Source organism: Moschus berezovskii, chromosome X (genome assembly GCF_049115385.1).
Source record: "Moschus berezovskii isolate FMDL1 chromosome X, NW_MosBer_1.0, whole genome shotgun sequence".
Classification (NCBI taxonomy): Eukaryota; Metazoa; Chordata; class Mammalia; order Artiodactyla; family Moschidae; genus Moschus; species Moschus berezovskii.
This window is the reverse complement of record NC_142488.1, coordinates 13,356,662-13,383,480: the sequence shown is the minus strand read 5'-3', so window position 1 is coordinate 13,383,480 and position 26,819 is coordinate 13,356,662.

The following is a 26,819-nucleotide window of genomic DNA, read 5'->3' as shown; positions in this document are numbered from 1 at the left end:
AGCAGGGAAAATGACTTTCATGTTCACCTTCCCAGAAAAACACAAATGTGATTCATCCAAAATGAATTCAGTTCAGTTCAGTTCAGTCGCTCAGTCGTGTCCGACTCTTTGCGACCCCATGAAGCACAGCACGCCAGGCCTCCCTGTCCATCACCAACTCCCGGAGTTCACTCAAACTCATGTCCATCGAGTCGGTGATGCCACCCAGCCATCTCATTCTCTGTCGTCCCCATATCCTCCTACCCCCAATCCCTCCCATCATCAGAGTCTTTTCCAGTGAGTCAACTCGTCGCATGAGATGGTCAAAGTATTGGAGTTTCAGCTTTAGCGTCAGTCCTTCCAATGAACATCCAGGATTGATCTCCTTTAAAATGGACTGGTTGGATTTCCTTGCAGTCCAAGGGACTCTCAAGAGTCTTCTCCAACACCACAGTTCAAAAGCATCAATTCTTCGGTGATCAGCTTTCTTCACAGTCCAACTCTCACATCCATACATGACCACGGGAAAAACCATAGCCTTGACTAAACGGACTTTGGTTGGCAAAGTAATGTCTCTGCTTTTTAATATGCTATCTAGGCTGGTCATAACTTTCCTTCCAAGGAGTAAGCGTCTTTTAATTTCATGGCTGCAATCAGCATCCGCAGTGATTTTGGAGCCCAGAAAAATAAAGTCTGACACTGTTTCCACTGTTTTCCCATCTATTTCCCATGAAGTGATGGGACCAAATGCCATGATCTTTGTTTTCTGAATGTTGAACTTCAAGCCAACCTTTTCACTCTCCTCTTCCTGTAAAATACTCCAATGACCTTGCCTTGAAAGGGAAAAAAATGTTTATGTGTGTGTGTTTCTGTAGGAGTGTGTGTGTGTATATATGTGAGAGAGAGAATTCAACCAAGGAAAGACTCTCTGCTGTGACATTAATGAAAGCTGAGCTTGGCCTTCCTGATTTCTTATTTACATGTTTGCTTGTTTATAATTTCTGGGTATATATCTTCCTGATTTATTCATCAGAGTAAATTTATTGAGTGTCTACTGTGTGCCAGGCACAGTTATAGGAACTTGGGGTCCGTTAGTGAACTAGACAAATATCCCTTGCCTTGGAGTGTTTATATTGTAGAGAGGAGAGACAGGAATAAATGATAGATAATGGTTAAGTCAACTGAAATGTGTTAAAAGTTGATGAGTTTTAAAACAAAGCAAAGTGGTTCAAAAGTTCTGGAGTTTGGGGCTTCTAATTTTAAATAAGGTAGTCAGATTAGGCCCATTCAGAGGTTGACATTTGAGCAAAGATTTCAGGAGGTTAAGGAATTTTGCGTGTTGATATCTCAGTTTAGAATATTTAGGCAAACTCTAATTAATGCTGTGTGGTGACTTAAATGGAAAGGGAATCTAAAAAAGAGGCTATATATGTATATGTATACACATACACTGATTCACTGTTCTTCTGTACAGCAGAAACTAATGTAACATTGTAAAGCAATTACACTCCAATAAAAATTAATTAAAAAAAAAGAATATTCAGGCAGAGTGAATAGCTAGTACAAAGGCCCTGAGATTTCAGTATGCATGGTGTTACCTTTTGTGAGCTATTCCTGAATAAGAAAATTTTAACCTTGAGTCTTTATCTCTCACTAAATCACTAACATTGCTAGACCCACTCCCAAATAAAGTAACTCAGACTTGTTCTTTGACTACTCCCTTTACTCTATCTTACTCTATCTTACTCTATCTTACTCTAATTGGATAATACCATAGTACAGTCATACCTCAGTGATATTGCAGGTTCAGTTCCAGAACACCACAATAAAGTGAATATCACAGGAAAGCAAATCACATGAATTGTTTGGTTTCCAAGTGCATATAAAAGTTATTTTTACACTGTATTATACTTTATCAAGTGCGCAACATTATGTCCTTAAAAAACAATGTACACACCTTAATAAAAAACACTTTGTTGCTAAAAAATGCTAACCATCATCTGAGCTGACAGCAAATTATACTCAACTTCTTCCAAATGCCTCTGACTATTGATAGCTTGACCTCTTCTTGCAGTCACAAATGTTCTTAATGGCATCTAGAATGGTAAATCCTTCCCAGAAGGTTTTCAATTGACCTTCCTCGGATCCACCAGAGGAATCTATAGCCTTATGAAATGTATTTGTTAAATAATAAGACTTGAAAGTAAAAATTACTCCTTTATCCATGAGCTGAAGAATGAGTGCTGTGTTCAGTTCAGTTCAATTCAGTCGCTCAGTTGTGTCCGACTCTTTGTGACCCCATGAACCGCAGCACGCCAGGCCTCCCTGTCCATCACCAACTCCTGGAGTCCAGCCAAACCCATGTCCACTGAGTCGGTGATGCCATCAAACCATCTTATCCTCTGTCATCCCCTTCTCCTCCTGCCCTCAATCTTTACCAGCATCAGTATCTTTTCCAATGAGTCAGCTCTTCGCATAAGGTGGCCAAAGTATTGGACTTTCGGCTTCAACGTCAGTCCTTCCAATGAACACCCAGGACTGATCTCCTTTAGGATGGACTGGTTGGATCTCCTTGCAGTCCAAGGGACTCTCAAGAGTCTTCTCCAACACCACAGTTCAAAAGGATCAATTCTTCAATGATCAGCTTTTTTTATAGTCCAACTCTTACATCCATACATGACCACTGGAAAAATCATAGCCTTGACTAGATGGACCTTTCTTGACAAAGTAATGTCTCTGCTTTTTAATATGCTATCTAGTTTGGTCATAACTTTCCTTCCAATGAGTAAGCATCTTTTACTTTCATGGCTACAATCACCATCTGCAGTGATTTTGGAGGCCAGAAAAATAAAGTCAGCCTCTGTCTCCACTGTTTTCCCGTCTATTTGCCATAAAGTGATGGGACCGGATGCCATGATCTTAGTTTTCTGAATGTTGAGCTTTAAGGCAACTTTTTCACTCTCCTCTTTCACTTTCATCAAGAGGCTCTTTAGTTCTTCTTCACTTTCTGCCATAAAGGTGGTGTCATCTGCGTATCTGAGGTTATTGATATTTCTCCTGGCAATATTGATTCCAGCTTGTGCTTCATCCAGCCCAGCATTTTGCATGATGTACTCTGCATATAAGTTAAATAAGTAGTGTGACAATATACAGCCTTGATGTACTCCTTTCCCGACTTGGAACCAGTCTGTTGTTCTATGTCCAGTTCTAACTGTTGCTTCCTGACCTGCATACAGATTTCTCAGGAGGCGGGTCAGGTGGTCTGGTATTCCCATCTCTTTCAGAATTTTGCACAGTTTATTGTGATCCACACAGTCAAAGGCTTTGGCATAATCAATAAAGCAGAAGTAGATTTTTTTTCCTGGAACTCTCTTGCTTTTTCGATGATCCAGTGGATGTTGGAAATTTAATCTCTGGTTCCTCTGTCTTTTCTAAATCCAGCTAGGCGACCATGAGCAGGTTATATTTTGAAAGGAATCATTTATCCTGCGTAGTATATCTCAACTGTGGGCTTAAAATATTCAGCAAATCATGTCGTAAACAGATGTGCTGTCAGCCAGATTTTACTGTTACATTTATAGAGCACACGCAGAATAGATTTACCATAATTCTCATGGGCCTTAGGATTTTCAGAATGATATGTGAACATTGACTACAACTTGAAGTCACCAGCCGCATTAGCCTCTAACAAGAGTGTCAGCCTGTCCTTTGAAGCTTTGAAGTCAGACATTGACTTCTCCTCTCTAGCTATGGAAGTCCTAGATGGCATCTTCTTCCCATAAAAGGCTGTTTCATCTACACTGAAAATTTGTTACTTAATGTAGCCACCTTCATTCATTATGTTAGCTAGGTCCTCTGGATAACCTGCTGCAGCTTCTGTCTGCGTCAGCATTTGATGCTTCACTTTGCACTTCTATGTTAGGAGATGGCTTCTTTCCTCAAATCTGATGGACCAGTCTCTGCAAGTTTCAGACTTTTGTTCTGCAGCTTCCTCACCTCTCTCAGTCTTCACAGGACTGAAGAGAGTTAGGGACTTTGCTCTGGATTAGGCTTTGACTGGAGAGAATGTTATGGCTGATGTGGTCTATCCAGACCAGTAAAACGTTCTCCACATCAGCGATAAGGCTGTTTTGCTTTCTTACCATTTGTGTGTTCACTGAACTTTTAATTTCCTTCAAGAACTTTTCCTTGGCATTTATAACTTGGATAACTGTTTGGTGCAAGAGCCTAGCTTTTGGCCTATCTTGGTTTCTGACATGCCTCCCTCATTAACCTTAATCATTTCTAGATTTTGACTAACAGTGAGAGACGTATGACTCTTCTTTTCACTTGAATGTTTTAGTACGGTTATGAATTGGCCTAATTTTGATATTGCTGTGTCTCAGTAAATAGGGAGACCCAAGGAGAGGGACAGAGATGAGGAACAGCCTGTCGGTGGAACAGTCAGAACATACAATATTTGATTAGATTTGCCATCTTAAGAGGGTTAGGTTCATGAAGCCCTAAAACAATTATAATAGTAACATCAAAGATCACAGATCACTATCCCAAATATAATAAGGAAAAATTTTGACATAGAAACATGAAGTGAGCAAATACTGTTGTAAAATATGATGCTCACAGTCTTGCTCAACACAGGGTTACCACAAACTTTCAATTTGTGGAAAATGCAATATCTGCAAAGAACAATAAAGGTAAAGTGCAATAAAATGAGATCTGCCTGTGAAAGTTTCTGATCTGAAGCTTAACTGACTCCCTAGAATCCCCTCTCTTATTCTGGGGTGAGAAGTAGCAAAAGAAAGAAACTAAGATCTAAACTTATAGGTGAAGATTTAAATCCCAATTCTGCCTAATAAAAGGCATGGGACTTTGAGCAATCTGCAAGCTTTAGTTGCCTTAACTCTAAAATGGACAAAATAATAATAATACCTAAATCACGTGGATTTTTATATGGATTAAATAGAATATTAAATAGCATCAGTTCAGTTCAGTTCAGTTCAATCGCTCAGTCATGTCCGACTCTCCGCAACCCCATGAATCACAGCACGCCAGGCCTCCCTATCCATCACCAACTCCCGGAGTTCACTCAAACTCAAGTCCACAGAGTCGGTGATGCCATCCAGCCATCTCATTCTCTGTCGTCCCCTTCTCCTCCCACCCCCAACCTTTCCCAGCATCAGAGTCTTTTCCAGTGAGTCAACTCGTCGCATGAGGTGGCCAAAATATTGCAGTTTCAGCTTTAGCATCAGTCCTTCCAATGAACACCCAGGATCGATCTCCCTTAGAATGGACTGGTTGGATCTCCTTGCAGTACAAGGGACTCTCAAGAGTCTTCTCCAACACCACAGTTCAAAAGCATAGTGCATGTCAAAATAATAATTATACAGTGGGAGGAAACCTTGGAAGGTGATGAATATGTTTATTGCCTTGATGATGATGATGGTAGTTTTCTAAATGCATTTTTATCCCCAAACTCATCAAATTTTATACATTAAAAGTGTACAGCTTTTGACATGTCAGTCATACCTCAATTAAGTGGCTTATACAATATCAATAAACGTTTGAATAGTGCATGTAAAACATTTGGCACAGGGTCAGCCACATATATTTTTTACTATCATTAGGTATTATTTTTGTACTTTCTGCCTTGAAAAAATAACTTTGATGTTTCATAAGGAATTTAATAGAAGAAATTTCATTGCTCAAGATTTTCATTTTGAATTTGTCCAAAGCAATTTATCTTAAGTGGTAAATTAGGAGCTCCTAACCTCCTCGTGGACTTATAAATGAATATGCCTGCACTACTAATATTATTATCCTTTGTTTTTCTGATGAACCTTGTATGTAAAACTATTATTTTCCTAAATGCAAAAGCTTACTATGTACATAAATCTACACTCAAGGCAGGGGGTGTAGAATGATAATGAAACCAGCTGCTTAGTTAAAAAAAATACCTTTATGATATTTTCCTCCCTTTTCATTTTGTAGAATTTTGAAATTACATGATCAAAATCTCTTCCAGAGAAAATTGCCCAAGATGAGAATCTTGCCATCTACAGTGAAAAGATGAATCCTGTGATGTGGTACAAGTAATTGCCATAAAGTTTAATGAAAATCTGTTCCAATACAGTGAAAATCAAAGAGCAAGAAATATCTACCTTGCTGGAAGCAGCAGTGAGAGGGAGGAAAACCTACCATGTTTCAGAAATAAATGTGAGGATTTGAACTAGCAGGCATAAGAAAGGGAGGAAATAATGACAACACCATGCCTCAGAGAATGTTATCTAATTAAGCAAAATGATAAACCTCCAGTCAGGACACAGTCTCACGTTCTTAGCAATTTACACTAAGAGGGAAGGAAGGAGCCAAAGCAATAACTAGACGGAGATAAATTAGTGTTTTCATTTCTGGTGAGCGTTCGCACACACATTAGTGTCAGCATCAGTACACTTAGTTCTCTGTGTGCTTTTAAAAATGGAGAGACCAAGCAGAGAAAAACATTTTATTCTCATTTCACATTCAACAGGCTAATTGCATTACGTGAACAGAAACACATAACCTTCCTGCAAAGGTTTTCAAATCTTTCCAAACAAAAGCTTTGTTCCATGATGCATCCACCAGACACATTTAAAGGGACTTCTCCCCAAAGCTGGGTTTTTTCCACCAGGCTGAGGAAAAGGAGTGAAGGAGGAAGGCCATCAGAGGCAGACAGACTAGGCTCCCAAGCTTTGCCACTCAGCCACTGTGTGATCTTCAGCAATTTACTTGGACTTCAGAGTTTCTATTTCCTCATCTCTGAAAAGGAAGGAAATGATACTGTCTTCCAATAGCAACCTCCCATAGGTGACTTGGGATACTCTGAGGACCTCCGTAATTTCCATTAACCACCCATCCACAAAGTCATCACAAGTAAAGATAAACTAAGTACAAATAGTGTGATTGCCCTGAAAACAGAGCTTCAGGCTAAATATTTAAACTCTTTCTTCTTCTCATTTCCTGCATCCATCCCACAGGGAACTGGATCACTGTTTCTAAGACACTCCATGGAATGAGTCTTAGTTACAAGACTTTGGTTGTAAGATATAAAAGTCCATTCAAGCCAGCTAAACAAATGTTTCTTAGAAGGGTGCTAGCATATCTCTTGGAGCCCACAGAAGATCAGAACTTGGAAGTGGAAAACCATTAGCCACCCAGGCAGATCTCTGGGTTCCTCCTCCTGCTTCTCTCTACATATGTATTTCCAAATTTGATGTTTTAAAATCCAAAAAGGACTCTAGGACACAAACTTTAGAATATTAAACATGAAAAATAATTTTCCTTGGATTTGACAATTCTGATCAATTCTAGAAACAGGGGCCACAGATTTTAGGTAGGTAATTTGAATGCCTTCTATGTAGCTGTTGTTCAGTCGCTAAGTTGTGTCCAACTTTTTGCGACCCATGGATTATAGCATACCAGGCTCCTCTGTCCTCCACTGTCTCCCAGAGTTTGCCCAAATTCATGTCCATTGAGTGGGTGATGCCATCCAACCATCTTGTCCTCTGCCACCCTCTTCTTTTGCCTTTCATCTTTCCCAGCATCAGGGTCTTTTCCAATGAACTTTGCATCAGGTGGCCAAAGTATTAGAGCTTCAGCAACAGTCCTTCCAATGAATATTCAAGGTTGATTTCTTTTAGGATTGACTGGTTGAATCTCCTCACAGCCCAAGGGACTCTCAAGAGTCTTCTCCAACACCACAGTTCAAAAGCATCAGTTCTTCAGCACTCAGCTGAAGCACTCTTCAGCACTTCTTATATTCTAACTCTCCCATCCATACATGACTACTGGAAAAACCATAGCTTTGACCATACAGATTTTTGTCAACAAAGTGATGTCTCTGCTTTTTAATATGCTGTCTACGTTTGTCATAGCTTTTCTTCCAAGGAGCAAGCGTCTTTTAATTTCATGGCTGCAGTCACTATCCACAGTGATTTTGGATCCCAAGAAAATAAAATCTGTCACTTTCTCCCCTTCCATATTTGCCATGAAGTGATGAGACAAGATGCCTTGATCATAGGTTTTTGAATGCTGAGTTAAGCCTGTTTTTCCACTCTTCTCTTTCACCCTCATCAAGAGGTTCTTTAGTTCCTCTTCACTTTCTGCCATTAGAGTGATATCATCTGCATATCTTAGGCTCTTATTTCTCCTGGCAATGTTGATTCCAGCTTGTGATTCATCCACCCTGGCTTTTCACATGATGTACTCTGCATATAACTTTAAAAAGCAAGATGACAATATATAGCCTTGTCATACTCCTTTCCCAATTTTGAACTAGTGCGTTGTTCCAAGTCTATGTGTCTTCCACATAGAGAGATACACTGTTCAGCAAGGCTAGTGGGGTGCTGTCATCAAGCAAGCACATTTTTATTTCCCATTGTCCTGTTTAAGTGCCCCCAGGTGGGGCTAGTTTTTCCCATCCCAGAATTAAAACTGGGATATGCAATTAATTTTCTGCTCATTCTTAGGTAGTTCAAGAGTCTATGTTAACTTTAAATTTCAGAACACAGTCTCCAATCAGTGTGTTCTCAGTCCCATATGATAATGAACCCTTCAGTCTTCGTTTGAAGATTCTTATTGCCCTCCCCTGGGTCTGGTGTGTTGCACCAAAAAAAAAACAAACAAAGGAAAGAAAAATATGCCTCCCTGACTTTCTCCTGCAGGCAAATTTTTGCCTCAAACACTCTCATCTCCTTAATGAGTCTGAGAGGTTTAAGACTTGTTTACTCTTTGCAAGTTTTGCATGATGGTCAGTCTCACAACCTGATGTGGAATCTAATCCCATACCTGATGGCATCTGTCCCATGGGTCCCTTGACCGTCTGCTGTGAATGCAGCTGCCCACTCTCCTGCCAGCTTCACAACACTGGGCAATTGTGCTTCGCAGTTGGGGTGGCCTGGCTAGAGATGCCTGGGAGTTTCACTCCCTCACCCAAGGCAACAAAGGACTGTGTGATGTGAAGGCACCAAAGTCCTACTTCTTTGCCTTGGTGTGGGGCAGACTCTGGTGCTATTCATGCTCCAAAAATCCCCAAAGTTTGTACCAAGGTTACACGTCACCTGGAAAACACATTCTTGCTTCATTTCTCCTTCCCTGGTCAGCTTTCTTCACACCTTTACTGACTTTTCCTCTAAGCTTTCTCAATAAACTATTTACATGGAAATCTCTGTCTCAGGCTCTGTTTCTAGAGAATGCCATCTAAGACAGCCACATGTTGTACCTTGGTTCCCCAGTCAAAGCTTTCAATTAATACCTTGTTATACCAGAAGCTGATTATCCTATATTATCCTAGTCCTCTTTCACTGAAACAGTGACATCCTCCTGAACACTTTTTAATAGTCAGTAAGGTATTACTTTGCCTCAAAAAAAAACCCTTGCAATTCTCAATTCTCCCTATCTTCTCTTCTGGCTCCCCTACCCCTAGTCAAAAAAAAAGAGAGAGATCAATGTGGCTTTTCTTTTTTTTTCTCCTTTTTAAAATCATATATTTGGCTATCCAATACCTATCCAATACTGGAAAATACCAGTATTTTCCAGTAAATCAGAAAGGAGGATTATCTGTCAACTCTGAAAGGAAAATCAAACTAAGATGCACAAGCAGAAAAAATAAAGTCAATTTTCTCCAGGTTATTCACCTACATCATTCCTTCAGAATAGAAACAAAGCAAAAGAATTGCTTTGTTCTTTCAGACAACCTGGCCCCAAGGAAGCCGAAGGAAAAAGATGAACTCCGAGTTGTCTGGACTTAAAGCCTTCCTGTGAGTAAATAATGTGCATTAAAAGGTCACTCTTGATTCTTTTCGCTCAGTTCTGATGTAGAAAAATGTATGTTTGCCAAGACCATTTTATCCTGGTGTGAAACCGAGCCCACAGAAAGGCAACATTCATCTAACCGGCCATGACAGGTGAAGCAACCTTCAATGCCTCCCACCCAACCACAGGAAAAGATATGGGAGGTAAGAAAGTTCTCAACAGTGCTCTAGCACAGAGGTCAGCTAACTTTTTCTGTAAAGCGCCAGACAGTAAATATTTTTTACTTTGTGGGCTATACCAACTCTGTTCCAACTGCTCAATTCTGGCAGAGTAGCTGGAAAGCGACCCTAGATGATACTTAAAAGAAGGGGTGTTAGACTTTATTAATGGCCACAAAAATTTGAATTTTATATAATTTCCATATATCTCAAAATATTCTTCTTTTAATATTTTTCAACCATTTGAGGAAATATTCTTAGCTCATGGACCAACTGAAAACAGGATGGGCTAAATTTAGCCCAAGGTCTGTGGTGTGCCAACCCCTGCTCTAGGTCATAGGGTAGAATTCTGCCTCTTTGATCCTTCGGGACTGGAAGTTAGCTGTTAAATTAAAAGAGTCAGTTAAAGTAAGGCATCATAAAAATAATACTTATCCTTTGACTGTGAGGATCACAATAAACTGTGCAAAATTCTGAAAGAGATGGGAATCCCAGACCACCTGACCTGCCTCTTGAGAAACCTGTATGCAAGTCAGGAGGCAACAGTTAAAACTGGACATGGAACAACAGACTGGTTCCAAATAGGAAAAGGAGTACATAAAGGCTGTATATTGTTACCCTGCTTATTTAACTTAATGCAGAGTACATCATGAGAAACGCTGGGCTGGAAGAAGCACAAGCTGGAATCCAGATTGCCGGGAGAAATATCAATAACCTCAGATATGCAGATGACACCACCCTTATGGCAGAAAGTGAAGAGGAACTAAAAAACCTCTTGATGAAAGTGAAAGAGGAGAGTGAAAAAGTTGGCTTAAAGCTCAACATTCAGAAAACTAAGATTGTGGCATCCGGTCCCATCACTTCATGGGAAATAGATGGGGAAACAGTGGAAACAGTGTCAGTCTTTATTTTTCTGGGCTCCCAAATCACTGCAGATGGTGATTGCAGCCATGAAATTAAAAGACACTTACTCCTTGGAAGGAAAGTTATGACCAACCTAGATAGCATATTAAAAAGCAGAGACATTACTTTGCCAACAAAGGTCCGTCTAGTCAAGGCTATGGTTTTTCCCGTGGTCATGTATGGATGTGAGAGTTGGACTGTGAAGAAAGCTGAGTGCCGAAGAATTGATGCTTTTAAACTGTGGTGTTGGAGAAGACTTATCTTAATAAGTCACCTTAAATAACAGCACATCAATATATATTCACGTACCAATTCTTTCAGCACAGGGCCATGATATTTTGTTTTAGCAGAATTCCACCAATGAACCTTCAGGTGGCCTTCCTTAGTGCGTTTACCTAAGTTTCTGGTTCAATTTAGTCTCAAGCAGAATTAGGATTTAAAGCTGTTTGCATTTCATTTAAGGCGCAGCGTTGTTCTAATCTTTATAAACTTCTCCAATCTTTTGTGGTTGTGCTCCTCATACTTTTTGACAACGTTTCAGAAACTTGCCTTTACAAGCATTTTCTCAAAGCACCCAGCTCAGTTACTTAGTGTAGCAATTATCTTCTTTATTAAATCATATAATTGCTATGACAAAGAAGAGTAGCACAAACAAGTGTAGAAGCAAATGCAATGAATGCTTGATAAGCACAGATCCTAACAGTGGGAACAGATGTGTGCATGTGTGTGTGTGTGATTGAGACCAGCTTACCAGGCACAAGCATGGGAACAGGGGTGTGTGTGTGTGTGTATGTGTGTGATTGAGACCAGCTTAGCAGACACAAGCATGGGAACAGGGGTGTGTGTGTGTGTGATTGTGACCAGCTTACCAGGCACAAACATCAGAACAGGTGTGTGTGTGTGTGTGTGTGATTGTGACCAGCTTACCAGGCACAAGCATCAGAACAGGTATGTGTGTGTGTGTGTGTGTGTGTGTGTGTGTGTGTTTGTGATTGAGACCAGCTTACCAGGCACAAGCATTGGGAACAGGTGTGTGTGTATGTGTGTGATTGAGACCAGCTTAGCAGACACAAGCATGGGAACAGGGGTGTGTGTGTGTGTGATTGTGACCAGCTTACCAGGCACAAACATCAGAACAGGTGTGTGTGTGTGTGTGTGTGTGATTGTGACCAGCTTACCAGGCACAAGCATCAGAACAGGTGTGTGTGTGTGTGTGTGTGTGTGTGTGTGATTGTGACCAGCTTACCAGGCACAAGCATCAGAACAGGTATGTGTGTGTGTGTGTGTGTGTGTGTGTGTGTGTTTGTGATTGAGACCAGCTTACCAGGCACAAGCATTGGGAACAGGTGTGTGTGTATGTGTGTGATTGAGACCAGCTTAGCAGACACAAGCATGGGAACAGGGGTGTGTGTGTGTGTGATTGTGACCAGCTTACCAGGCACAAACATCAGAACAGGTGTGTGTGTGTGTGTGTGTGATTGTGACCAGCTTACCAGGCACAAGCATCAGAACAGGTGTGTGTGTGTGTGTGTGTGTGTGTGTGTGTGTGATTGTGACCAGCTTACCAGGCACAAGCATCAGAACAGGTATGTGTGTGTGTGTGTGTGTGTGTGTGTGTGTGATTGAGACCAGCTTACCAGGCACAAGCATTGGGAACAGGTGTGTGTGTATGTGTGTGATTGAGACCAGCTTAGCAGACACAAGCATGGGAACAGGGGTGTGTGTGTGTGTGTGATTGTGACCAGCTTACCAGGCACAAACATCAGAACAGGTGTGTGTGTGTGTGTGTGTGTGTGTGATTGTGACCAGCTTACCAGGCACAAGCATCAGAACAGGTATGTGTGTGTGTGTGTGTGATTGAGACCAGCTTACCAGGCACGAGCATTGGGAACAGGTTGTGTGTGTGTGTGTGTGTGATTGAGACCAGCTTACCAGGCACAAGCATTGGGAACAGGGGTATGTATGTTTGTGATTGAGACCAGCTTACCAGGCGCAAGCATGGGAAGAGGTATGTGTGTGTGTGTGTGTGATTGAGATCAGCTTACCAGGCACAAGCATTCAGTGTTCAGTAGGCATCAGTCACTACTTTCCACTACCATTAACCCAGCAGTCAGTTGAGCGGAGCATCCTGCTTTCTGATCATGCTCTTCCAGTGCTTGTACCAAATGTGGGAAGGAAAAATCATATAAGGATTTTACATCTTTTTATTGCAAGAAGTTAGTGGAATTGCATTTCCCAGTGTTTAAAGCAAGAGCATGATTGCTGCTGCTGCTGAGTCACTTCAGTCGTGTCCAACTCTGTGTGACCCCATAGACGGCAGCCCACCAGGCTCCCCCGTCCCTGGGATTCTCCAGGCAAGAACACTTGAGTGGGTTGCCATTTCCTTCTCCGAAAAGCATGCTTAGCTCCCCTTAAAAGTAATATATTAGTCATTTTCTTCTTCAGCAAAGATAAAAGACCAATTCAAATAAGTTAGCCCATGATCTAGAAGGAACATATTGAGTCTTCCCAGGAGGGATCGGTACTCTCCCACAATCACGGGTATGCTCTGCTTTGAATAGCAGTGGGAGTGAGTTTTATGGATGGAAATTAGTACAGCTGTTGAAGGAATGTCAAGCTGATTAGAGCATCAGTCAGTTCAGTCAGTTCAGTCGCTCAGTCGTGTCCAACTCTGCGACCCCATAAATCACAGCACGCCAGGCCTCCCTGTCCATCACCAACTCCCGGAGTTCACTCAAACTCATGTCCATCGAGTCGGTGATGCCATCCACCCATCTCATTCTCTGTCGTCCCCGTCTCCTCCCACCCTCAATCCCTCCTAGCATCAGAGTCTTTTCCAGTGAGTCAACTCGTCGCATGAGGTGGTCAAAGTATTGCAGTTTCAGCTTTAGCATCAGTCCTTCCAGTGAACACCCAGGATTGATCTCCTTTACAATGGACTGGTTGGATCTCCTTGCAGTCCAAGGGACTCTCAAGAGTCTTCTCCAACATAATCATCACAAAAACATAGTCAAAATGTAGTGGAATGAACCAAAAGGGAATTAGGAGAGAAGAGAAACAAGGGTAACCCAAACAAAAGAATTACCACATTGCCCAAAATAAACATGTCATCTCTTTAGCACTTTAATTCCAAAGCTTTTATCTTCTCCAATGAGCATGGTATCAGTGAAAAATGAGTTATTATCTCTGAATTATTTGTACATATCTTCTTGGATCTCTCCAGGAGAATATGACCATCCATTATAATTAATCCTTGTTTATTCTCATGAAATATAAGTGGCTTTTAGCCTCCATTTCAGTACATGTCATCCATTTCTGCAGAACTTCCACTGCACTCTGATGGATGTTCAGTCCATTCTTACCTGAAGGGTTCATCCTTTTTCACACTGTCCTCAGTACTAATGTAACCTGAGATCATTGACACAAGAAGGACCAACATTTGAACACCCAAACTTCTGACTGGGGCCTTCTATTCTGATCTGATCTTTTGAAAAATACTTTTGATTTTTAAAAAAAGTTGTGTAATAGTTTATTTATAATGTTGTGTTAATTTCAGGTGTACAGCAAAGTGAATCAGTACAACAATATACATATTGTTGTTGTTTAGTCACTAAATCGTGTCTGACTCTTTTGTGATCTCATGAACTGTAGCCTGCCAGGCTCCTGTGTCCACAGAATTTCCCAGCAAGAATACTGGAATGGGTTGCCATTTCCTTCTCCAGGGGATCTTCCTGACCCAGAGATCAAACCCGTGTCTCCTGCATTGCAGGCAGATTTTTTACCACTGAGTCACCTGGGGAGCCGTGCATATACATACATCCATTCTTTTTCACATTCTCTTCCCATATAGGTTATTACAGAATATTGAGTTCCCTGGGCTGTATCAGTTCAGTTCAGTCACTCAGTCATGTCCGACTCTGCGACCCCATGAATCACAGCACGCCAGGCCTCTCTGTCCATCACCAACTCCCGGAGTTCACTCAAACTTATGTCCATCGAGTCGGTGATGCCATCCAACCATCTCATTTTCTGTCATCCCCTTCTCCTCCTGCCCGCAATCCCTTCAAGCATCAGAGTCTTTTCCAGTGAGTCAACTCGTCGCATGAGGTGGCCAAAGTATTGCAGTTTCAGCTTTAGCAACAGTCCTTCCAATGAACACCCAGGACTGATCTCCTTTAGAATGGACTGGTTGGATCTCCTTGCAGTCCAAGGGATTCTCAAGAGTCTTCTCCAACACCACAGTTCAAAAGCATCAATTTTTCAGTGATCAGCTTTCCTCACAGCCCAACTCTCACATCCATACATGACCATGGGAAAAACCATAGCCTTGACTAGACAGACCTTTGTTGGCAAAGTAATGTTTCTGCTTTTTAATATGCTATCTAGGTTGGTCATAACTTTTCTTCCAAGGAGTAAGCGTCTTTTAATTTCCTGGCTGCAGTCACCATCTGCAGTGATTTGGGAGCCCAAAAAATGAATTCAGCCACTGTTTCCACTGTTTCCCCATCTATTTGCCATGAAATGATGGGACCAGATGCCATGATCTTAGTTTTCTGAATGTTGAGCTTCAAGCCAACTTTTTCACTCTCCTCTTTCACTTTCATCAAGATACTTTTTAGTTCCTCTTCACTTTATGCCATAAGAGTGGTGTGCTGTATAGTAGGTCCTTATTAGTTATCTACTATATATATATAGTAGTGTGTATATGTTAATCGCAATTTCCTGATTTCTCTCTCCCCCTCCCCATCTATCCCCTTTGGTAACCAAACTTACTTGGTAGTAAGTTTGATTTTGAGAACTGTGAGTCTGTTTCAGACTATAGTTCTTCTCTAATTTTTGTATTTGAGAACAATTTAAGTATGAAACAAAGAATATAAAGATGATAAATTTTATTCACTTATACAAATAAGGTCATTTGTATCTTTTCCTATTAGATTCCACATATAAGTGGTATCATATGATATGTGTCTTTGTCTGTCTGACTTACTTCCCTCAGTATGATAATCTCTAGGTCCATCCATGTTGCTGCAAATGGCAATATTTCATTATTTTTATGGCTAAATAATATCCCATTATATATCTATACCACATCTTCTTTATCCATCCATCTGTTGATGGACATTTAGGCTGCTTTCATGTCTTGGCTATTGTAAATAGTGCTTCTACAAGCATCAGGGTGCATGTATCTTATTGAATTATGGTTTGCCACAGATATAGGCCCCAGAGTGGGATTTCCAGATCATACTGTAGAGCTTTGAACTTTTGTTGCTCTTTAGACAAATGTGTTTTATAATATCCATGGTATTATGCATGCTATATATACTATAATATTATACATGCTATATATACTATAATATTATACATATTATATATACTCAAACATATGATTCCTTCCAAAACCATCCCAAAGAAAAAGAAATAAAAGATGGAAAAGTTGTTGTCTGAGGAGACTTTACGGATAACTGAGAAAAGAAGAGAAATGGAAGTCAAGGGAGAAAGGGAAAGATATACCCAACTGAGTGCAGAGTTCCAGAGAAGAGCAAGGAGAGATAAGAAGGCCTTCTTAAAATGAACAATGCAGAGAAATGGAGGAAAACAATAGAATGGGAAAGACTAGAGATCTCTTCAAGAAAATTGGAGATATATAGGGAACATTTCATTCAAGGATGTGCATGATAAAGGGCAGAAATAGTAAGGACCTAACAGACTGCAAGGAGATCCAACCAGTCCATCCTAAAGGAGATCAGTCCTGGGTGTTCATTGGAAGGACTGATGCTAAAGCTGAAACTCCAATACTTTGGCCACCTCATGCGAAGAGTTGACTCACTGGAAAAGACTCTGATGCTGGGAGGGATTAGGGGCAGGAGGAGAAGGGGGCGACAGAGGGTGAGATGGCTGGATGGCATCACCGACTCAATGGGCATGAGTTTGTGTGAACACCGGGAGTTGGTGATGGACAGGGAGGCATGGCGTGCTGTGATTCATGGGGTTGCAAAGAGTCGGACACGACTGAGCGACTGAAATGAACTGAACTGAACAGACTCCTTGGAAGAAAAGCTATGACAAACCTAGACAGCATATTAAAAGGTAGAGACATCACTTTGCCAAGGTCCATATAGTCAAATCTACGGTTTTTCCAGTAGTCATGTATGGATGTGAGAGTTGGACAATAAAGAAGGCTGAGTGCTAAAGAATTGATGTTTTTGAATTGCAGTGCTGGAGAAGACTCTTTTGAGAGTCCCTTGGACTGCAAAGAGATCAAACCAGTCAATCCTAAAGGAAGTCAACCCTGAATATTCACTGGAAGAACTGATGCTGAAACTCCAATACTTTGGCCACCTGATGTGAAGAGCTGACTAATTGGAGAAGACCCCAATGCCGCAAAAGATTGAGGTCAGGAGAAGGGAATGACAGAGGATGAGATGGTTGGATGGCATCACCGACTCGATGGAATTGAATTTGAGCAAACTCCAGGAGATAGTGGAGGACAGAGGAGCCTGGCCTGCTGCGGTCCACGGGGTTGTAAAGAGTTGGACATGACTTAGCGACTGAACAACAGTGACTCCTTTAGAACTAGGCAGATGTGAGGAAACAGAAGAGGAGGGAGGAGGAATGCTCATATTTTGTCTTATAGTGCCTTAAGCTGTCATTGTCCTCTGTGAGCTTCATAGATGTTTAAAGCTACCTCCTGAGGCATGTGAAGTCCTCATCACTGTGTCTCGACTGATCTCTTCTGTACTGACTTCCCTTCACTAGGAGATACATGTACCCTTTACACGCTGGACATTTCCTAGCATGAAAGTGAAGTGAAGTCACTCAGTCGTGTCTGACCCTTAGCGACCCCACGGACTGCAGCCTACCAGGCTCCTCCATCCATGGGATTTTCCAGGCAAGAGTACTGGAGTGGCTTGCCATTGCCTTCTCCGGTGATAAATCAAGGACAACAGTTCACTTTGATGTCAGTTTCGGAAGAGTCAAGCAAGAAGCCAGGGCTGACAACTCTTAAGGGTTCTGAAATGGCAAATGCAAACTCCAAGTGGGGATGAGACACCAGATCCTATTGTGCCAAGCACAACGCTGTGATGGAGGAACATGTACTAGTTCTTTCTGGGCCAAAGCATTGCTTCTCCCAATATTTCTCTTTCTCTCTTTCCCCTCTCCCATTCTCTCTCTCTCACTCTCTCTCCAGGAAACACTCCAAATTGCATGTCATACATCCCCAAAACAAGAAATTCAGGCCATCTGAACATAAAAGCCTTCTCTTGGCTCTAGAAACAAAGTAGTTTCTCGGTCCTTCCTGAACCCTTTTTTCATTTCTTGGGCGGGAGGCTGACTTCACTCTTTCTCAGGCAAGAGTCAGACACCAGTTTCCATATCTCCGAACAGGCACATATCAAACTCTTATCAGTGCTTTCCTTCCTGGCCCTCTGCCAAGGATGGGACTAGAATATAGCAGGCTCCCACTCCACTTCTGAAGGGAGCGAGAACCCACAGTTCAGCAGTCCTCTTGCTTCAGCAATCTCCTTTACAAAGTCCTCTCTCTAATGCCTTTTATATTATAGCCCTGATATGGTTGAAGGGTTTGGGAGTCCTGGAGCACAGTCTTGGATTCAGTTCCTTCAAATCGCTTAGGATGATTTGGCTGACTTATTTTTGGACTTTCAACTGTATGGTCACTTCTTGTCTGGCCTGAAACTTCAATCTTAGCATGGTTATACATGCAAAATTCCATAACCTAGAGACAATCACTGAAAACACCCTTTTATATATTTAAAATATATATTTCTTAACAAAAATGAGATTATTTTGTAACCTGAATTTTTTTCCAGTTAACAGTATGTTCTGAGCATCTTTCCATGTCCATAAGTCTCTACATCAACATTTTAACACATACAAGCTATTCCATTGTATGGAAACTACCATTACTTAATCAATTCTTTCTTGACATAGTTCAGGCTGTTTCTTCTTCCTATTATGATAAATGATCCTGTGAAATATACCTTTATTTATACACTTCAATGCATTCAATTATTGAACTAATAGTTAATTGAGTACCTATTAAGAGTACTGTGATTTCCTTGGGATAAATTTCTTGATGTGGAGTAGTACATTTTGACGTGCATATTTTAAAATATATGTATTTCCAAATTGCTCTTCAAATGTATGTGTGTTTGTACACGTGTTTGTGTGAGTGAAAGAGAGAGTGTATTTAGTCCCCAGAAAAAGATACTTCTTTTGGCAAACTTCACTATTGGGGAGAATTGAGGTTATATACAACGCAGGTCACACATATGTTTACTTAGCTCCTACAGATGATTGACTCTCCTTTTTTTTTTGAAGAAAAAGCACAAGCTGGAATCAAGATTGCCGGGAAAAATATCAATAACCTCAGATATGCAGATGACACTACCCTTACGGCAGAAAGTGAAGAGGAACTCAAAAGCCTCTTGATGAAAGTGAAAGAGGAGAGTGAAAAGGTTGGCTTGAAGCTCAACATTCAGAAAACAAAGATCATGGCCTCTGGTCCCATCACTTCATGGGAAATAGATGGAAAAACAGTGGAAACAGTGTCAGACTTTTATTTTGGGGGGCTCCAAAATCACTGCAGATGCTGACTGAAGCCATGAAATTAAAAGATACTTACTCCTTGGAAGGAAAGTTATGACCAACCTTGATAGTATACTAAAAAGCAGAGACATTACTTTGCCAACAAAGGTCCGTCTAGTCAAGGCAATGGTTTTTCCCGTGGTCATGTATGGATGTGAGAGTTGGACTGTGAAGAAAGCTGATCGCCGAAGAATCGATGCTTTTGAACTGTGGTGTTGGAGAAGACTCTTGAGAGTCCCTTATACTGCAAGGAGATCCAACCAGGCCATTCTAAAGGAGATCAATCCTGGGTGTTCATTGGAGGGACTGATGCTAAAGCTGAAACTGCAATACTTTGGCCACCTCATGCGACGAGTTGACTCACTGGAAAAGACTCTGATGCTGGGAAAGGTTGGGGGCGGGAGGAGAAGGGGACGACGGAGAATGAGATGGCTGGATGGCATCACCGACTCTGTGGACATGAGTTTGAGTGTACTCCGGGAGTTGGTGATGGATAGGGAGGCCTGGCGTGCTGTAATTCATGGGGTCATGGAGAGTCGGACACGACTGAGCGACTGAACTGAACTGAACTGAATTTTAGACTTGCATAAAAAAGTTATGAAAACATAGAATCTCCTTCTATCCCTCTCCAGTTTTCCTGTTGGTTGCATCACAGTTATCAAGACCAGGACATTGATATTAGACTATTAGTAACTAAACTGCAAAACTTATTCAAGTTTTATCAGTTATTCCCCTAAGGTATTTTTTATATTCCAGAAACTTACCCAAGATTTCTCTTTGTATGCAGTGCTTCCCTAGTGGCTCAGCTGGTAAAGAATCCACCTGCAATGTGGGAGACGGGTTCGATCCCTGGGTTAGGAAGACCCCCTGGAGAAGGGAAAGGCTACCCACTCCAGTATTCTGGCCTGGAGAATTCCATTGACTGTGTAGTCCATGGGGTCCCAAAGAGTTGGACATAACTGAGTGGCTTTGATTTATTTCCCCTTGGTCTCCTCCAGTCTGTAACAGTTCTTTAGTTTTCCCCTGTCTTTCATGATGTTGAAACTTTTGAAAAGTACTGATTGGCTATTTTGTAGAATGTTTCTCGTTGGGCTTTGTCTGATGTTTCTAACATTTTGACTGAAGTTTTGCATTTTTGGCAGGAGTGCATTGTATCAAGGGGCTCATGATGTTGATGTGTCTTATTACTCGTTATGTTGACCGTGATCTCTTTAGAAATGCTATTCTCAGGACTTCCCTGGTGGTGCAGTGGCTAAGACTCTGTGCTCCCAGTGCAGGGGGCCTGGGTTCAATCCTTGGTCAGGGAACTAGATCCCATATGCTGCAACTACGGCCTGGTGCAGCCAAATAAATAAATAAATATTTTTTAAAAGAAATACTATTCTAATGCTGCAGAAGGAGAGTGGAAATACTATTTATAGGATGTCAGCTATATACTAGGTGCGCTGCGTTTGTTTTTTTCTGTAGAGTTAGTCTCATTATCACCATTTCATTGAGTTTCATTAAAAATATGTAGCTCACTCAAAGTCATAAAGATTTGTCTGCCTCCAGAGGCAAGGTTTTCCCAGCACAGATAAGAATTTCCTCTACTGGGAAACCATTAACAGCAAACCAAGCATGTGTAGATGTGAGTCGCTACCCTTCGAGAATTTGATTCTCAATTTTATTCTCCTCAAGGTAGAAGTGTGTAGAGTCACATTTTGAGACACAGTCCTCTGTTATTGATTAACCAAGTCAAATATTTAGTGATCAAAATTTATGGGAAACTCCTCCATCTTACACAACATTGTAGTGCCTCTGATCTTTCCTCACCAAGATTTGTGGATGTGATTTTCTTTTTGGTTATTGTAATATAGAAGCCAAAAGACAAGTGCAAAATCATTTTCTAAATTGAAAACTCTGAGATGTTGTTTTTCACTCAGTCCTATGTAGACAATACTTTCATCAAATTAATTGTCTGAAAGTCAATGATTTATTTCTCTCTTTAGATAATTAAAGAAGAGAACAGGCAAAGCATAGTATCTGCATAACACTTACCGTTTTGGGTAATGAATGCCTGCAGCCTGTGAATGTTCCTGCTGTACCATTTAAAGCATTAACACTTAGATCTGAACTGATAGAATGGGTGAATGTAAAAGAATAAATAAGAAGTGGAACCTCTGAAGAAAAGCAAATTGAGATAACGCTTGGCAAGTGTTGAGTAGAGTGCCTGGTGCACAGTGAATGCTCCATAAATTTTAGCTCTTCTCATTGCTACTAAAGCTGTCCTAGATGTCACTGACATTTAACCTGGGGAAGGGACTACATGGCTGACTCATCCTGTGCTCCATGAGGCAAACTAATAAACTGCTATAAATTTAGAAAGGAAGATGGCTGATCTCTAGCCAGGTTGGCAGCTGTTTATCTTCTCTAAGTGCTCTGGTGCTATTCCATTGCAATATGATCTGAAAGTGCCACTATGAACCCATTTGGGAGCAAGGTTTGGAGCTGAATCAAGGCAGGGTGGCAAGTAGTCAGTTAACCCAGTTCAGCCACTTTTGCAGTGACTTCCTTTTGTGCTTCGCATCTGAGAGAGTGGCTTTCACCTAAGTGATCATAGGGCAGAATTTCTCAACCTCAGCATTATTGATCTGTGGTGCCTGCTATTTTGGGTGTTGTGGGGAGCTGTTCACTGTAGGATGTTCAGCAGCTTACCTGGGTTTTCCCCACTAGATGCCATTAGCACCCCAGCCCCAGGTGTGACAACCAACATGTCTCCAGACATTGCCAAGTGAATTCTGGGGGAACAATCACTCCCTTGGAGAAGAACTGCTAAAAACCACCAAGTAATTCCATATTCAAGATAAGTGACCATAGGTTCAAATTGAAAAGTATTGGGGGGGATAGGATACAATATTTTTTGAACAATAAATGCTCTGACAGATATTATCTCAGGTAATTTATGTCATTTCCACAATTCCTAGTGTTTATCCCTTATGCATAGATGGGAAAGCTCATAGGAATCAGGTGATTTGCCCATTTGCCCATTATAACTATCCTGACAACAAAGCGCATGCTCATTGTATGATGCCTTCATGATTCTCAGTTCAAATAGAGAAGGCTCAGCCTTGACCTACAGTTTTCTCTGACCAGGAAGGGGAGAATTCCATTTACCAAGTACAAATGGTGATGAAGCTGCTGTCTCGGCCCATAAAATCCATTTCGTGAGGCTGTGACTGGGACTATTTGGGTTTGCCAATAGGGGGCACTAGAGGAAGGTTTGTAGGCTACAGGAGGGGAGAGGGAGTGCCTTCTTCCTATAAGCTAGCTGTTCCTGATTCAGCTGATCCAGTGACGGCCACTGCTGAGCATTTAAACTACTAACAGCAGAAACCAACGCTAGGTCTCAGATATGGCAACACTCTTCCAGGGGACCAAACAGCCACCTGGTGGCAGGTTAATTATGCTAGATCCCTTCCATCAGCTACAGAGTAGTGTGCTGTCTTCACTTGAGCAGACATGTCTTCTGGATATTGATTTTCCTTCCCTGCTGCTAATACTTCTGCTGGCACCACCATCTGTGCAGAGGCAGAGGGTTTTATTCACCATTGTGATGTCTCACAAAATCATTGCTTCTGACCAAAGAGCTCAGTTCAGAGGGGGAAAAATGTGGTAATGAGTGCATGGCCATGTAATTCACTGATCTTACCACATACCCAATCACTCAGAAGCAACTGCTCTAACAGAAGGAAGTAAAACCCAACTAAAGGTTTAGTTGTGAGCAGCTGGGAGATAAAAGCAGAAGTTGGGAGCTATCTCACAGGAGGTGCAATTTGCTTTGAATCAGCAACTAACATCCATGTCTGACTCCCATAGGCAGAAATCATGGGCCCAGGAATCAAGGGGTGGAAATGGGAGTGACTCCTCTCATCATTACACTAGATATCCTACTCATAGAATGTCTGATTTTAAACTCATTACTTGGGTTCTGCTGGTTTGGAGGACTTAATTCCAAGCAGAGGTCACAACCATGATTTCACTGAATTGGAAGTTGAAACTGGCACTGCCATTTTGGACTTCTAATGATCCTTAATCAAAGAAGGGTAAAGATCTGTCCTGGTTGAGATGAATGATCCAGGTTACCTAGGGGAGACTGAGCTGCTGCCACTCAGCAGGGTCAGAGTAGATTACATCTGGAATCTGAAGAACTCTCTGGGTATCCATCTGTTGCTTTCTTTGTCCAAGAGTAAGTTAATGGTAACAGTACTCTGCCCCCACCACCCCCCAAAAATGCCAGGCAGAACCACCCAACCAGGTATCAGAATAGCAACGGACTTGCTCAGGGAACAAGGAATATGGAATGGTATTGGCAGAAGAAAATGGTAGATATCAATGATAGCATTGTGAACAGTTATAGTTCTTCAGTGACAGAAATGAAGCCTTCAGTTACCCTTTCTTCTGTGCCTCTATTACTGTGTCTATACATGCACGTGTGTGTATAAAACCATTTCCTGTTATCTTTCTTTTCCTTTTCCCGTTTTATTTTATATAAGTATTGTTGGTCATTCTGTTCAGTTCAGTTCAGTCACTCAGTCATGTCCGACTCTTTGCGACCCCATGAATCACAGCACGCCAGGCCTCCCTGTCCATCAGCAACTCCCAGAGTTCACTCAAACTCAGTCCATTCAGTCGGTGATGCCATCCAGCCATCTCATTCTCTGTCGTCCCCTTCTCCTTCCGCCCCCAATCCCTCCCAGCATCAGAGTCTTTTCCAGTGAGTCAACTCGTCGCATGAGGTGGCCAAAGTATTGCAGTTTCAGCTTTAGCATCAGTCCTTCCAATGAACACCCAGGACTGATCTCCTTTAGAATGGACTGGTTGGATCTCCTTGCAGTCCAAGGGACTCTCAAGAGTCTTCTCCAGCACCACAGTTCAAAAGCATCAATTCTTCAGTCATTAGTTAACTTCAAATTTTAGTCCGTTTTTTTTTTTGGCTCTGAAGTGATTTAGACTCACTTAGAAATTAAAGATTTGTCAAAATATAGCCTTTCACTTACAGAATATTCAAATGTGATTATGACTAAACTCAAAGAGTAATAAAATTCTCTAGAGAGAGAAATAGTGATTGCCAACCAGAGATGACTACCATGATACTTGGGGCGTTGTGTTTCCCCTCATTGAAAAGAAAAGGAGAGCATCTTTGTTTAGGCAAAAGATGGTTGTATCTTACTCAGTTCCGTTCAGTCACTCAGTCATGTCCAACTCTTTGTGACTGCATGGACTGCAGCACATCAGGCCTCCCTGTCCATCAATAATTCCTGGAGTTTACTCAAACTCATGTCCATTGAGTCAGCGATGCCATCCAACCATTTCATCCTCTCTCATCCCCTTCTCTTACAACCTTCAATCTTGCCCAGCATCAGGGTCTTTACAAATGAGTCAGCTCTTCATATCAGGTGGCCAAAGTATTGGAGTTTCGGCTTCAACATCAGTCCTTCCAATGAACACCCAGGACTGATGTCCTTTAGGATGGACTGGTTGGATCTCCTTGCTGTCCAAGCACTCTCAAGTCTTCTCCAGCACCACAGTTCAAAAGCGTCAATTCTTCCGCGCTCAGCTTTCTTTATAGTCCAACTCTCATGTCCATACATGGCTACTGGAAAAACCACAGCCTTGACTAGATGGACCTTTGTTGGCAAAGTAATGGCTCTACTTTTTAATATGCTATCTAGGTTTTCTTCCAAGGATTAAGCGTCTTTTAATTTCATGGCTTCAGTCACCATCTACAGTGATTTTGGAGCCCCCCAAAATAAAGTCTACCACTGTTTCCACTGTTTCTCCATCTATTTGCCATGAAGTGGTGGGACTGGATGCCATGATCTTAGTTTTCTGAATGTTGGGCTTTAAGCCAACTTTTTACTCTCCTCTTTCACCTTCAGCAAGAGGCTCTTTAGCTCTTCTTCACTTTCTGCCATAAGGGTGGTGTCATCTGCATATCTGAGGTTATTGATATTTCTCCCGGTAATCTTGATTCCACCTTGTGTTTTATCCAGCTGGGCATTTCGCATTGCATAACTCTGCATATAAGTTAAATAAGCACGGTGACAATATACAGCCTTGACGTACTCCTTTTCCTATTTGGAACCAGTCTGTTGTTCCAAGTCCAGTTCTAACTGTTGCTTCCTGACCTGCATACAGATTTCTCAAGAGGCAGGTCAGGTGGTCTGGTATTCATATCTCTTCAAGAATTTTCCACAGTTTATTGTGATCCATGCAGTCAAAGGCTTTGGCATAGTCAATATAGCAGAAATAGATGTTTTTATGGAACTCTCTTGTTTTTTCATGGAGAAGACAATGGCAAACCACTCCAGTACTCTTGCCTAGAAAATCCCATGGACAGAGGAGCCTGGTGGGCTACAGTTCATGAGGTCGCTACTAGTCGGACACGACTGAGCGACTTCACTTTCACTTTTCACTTTCACATATTGGAGAAGGAAATGGCAACACACTCCAGTGTTCTTGCCTGGAGAATCCCAGGGATGGGGAAGCCTGGTGGGCTGCCGTCTATGGGGTCGCACAGAGTCGGACACGACTGAAGCGACTTAGCAGCAGCAGCAGCAGCTTGTTTTTTCGATGATCCAGCGGATGTTGGCAATTTGATCTCTGGTTCCTCTGCCTTTTCTAAAACCAGCTTGACTATCTGGAAGTTCATGGTTCATGTACTGTTGAAGCCTGGCTTGGAGAATTTTGAGCATTACTTTACTAGCATGTGAGATGAGTACAATCGTGCTGTAGTTTGAGCATTCTTTGGCATTGCCTTTCTTAGGGATTGGAATGAAAACTGACCTTTTCCAGTCCTGGCCACTGCTGAATTTTCCATGTTGGCATATTGAGTGCAGCACTTTCCCAACATCATCTTTTAGGATTTGAAATAGCTCAACTGGAATTCCATCACCTCCACTAGCTTTGTTCGTAGTGATGCTTCCTAAGTCCCACTTGACTTCACATTCCTGGATGTTGGCTCTAGGTGAATGATCACACAATCATGATTATCTGGGTCATGAAGATCATTTTTGTACAGTTCTTCTGTGTATTCTTGCCACCTCTTCTTAGTATCTTCTGCTTCTGTTAGGTCCATACCATTTCTGTCCTTCATTATGCCCATCTTTGCATGAAAATTTCCCTTGGTATCTCTAATTTTCTTGAGGAGATCTCTAGTCTTTCCCATTCTATTGTTTTCCTCTATTTCTTTGCACTGATCACTGAGGAAGGCTTTCTTATATCTCCTTGCTATTCTTTGGAACTCTGCATTCAAATGGGTATATCTTTCCTTTTCTCCTTTGC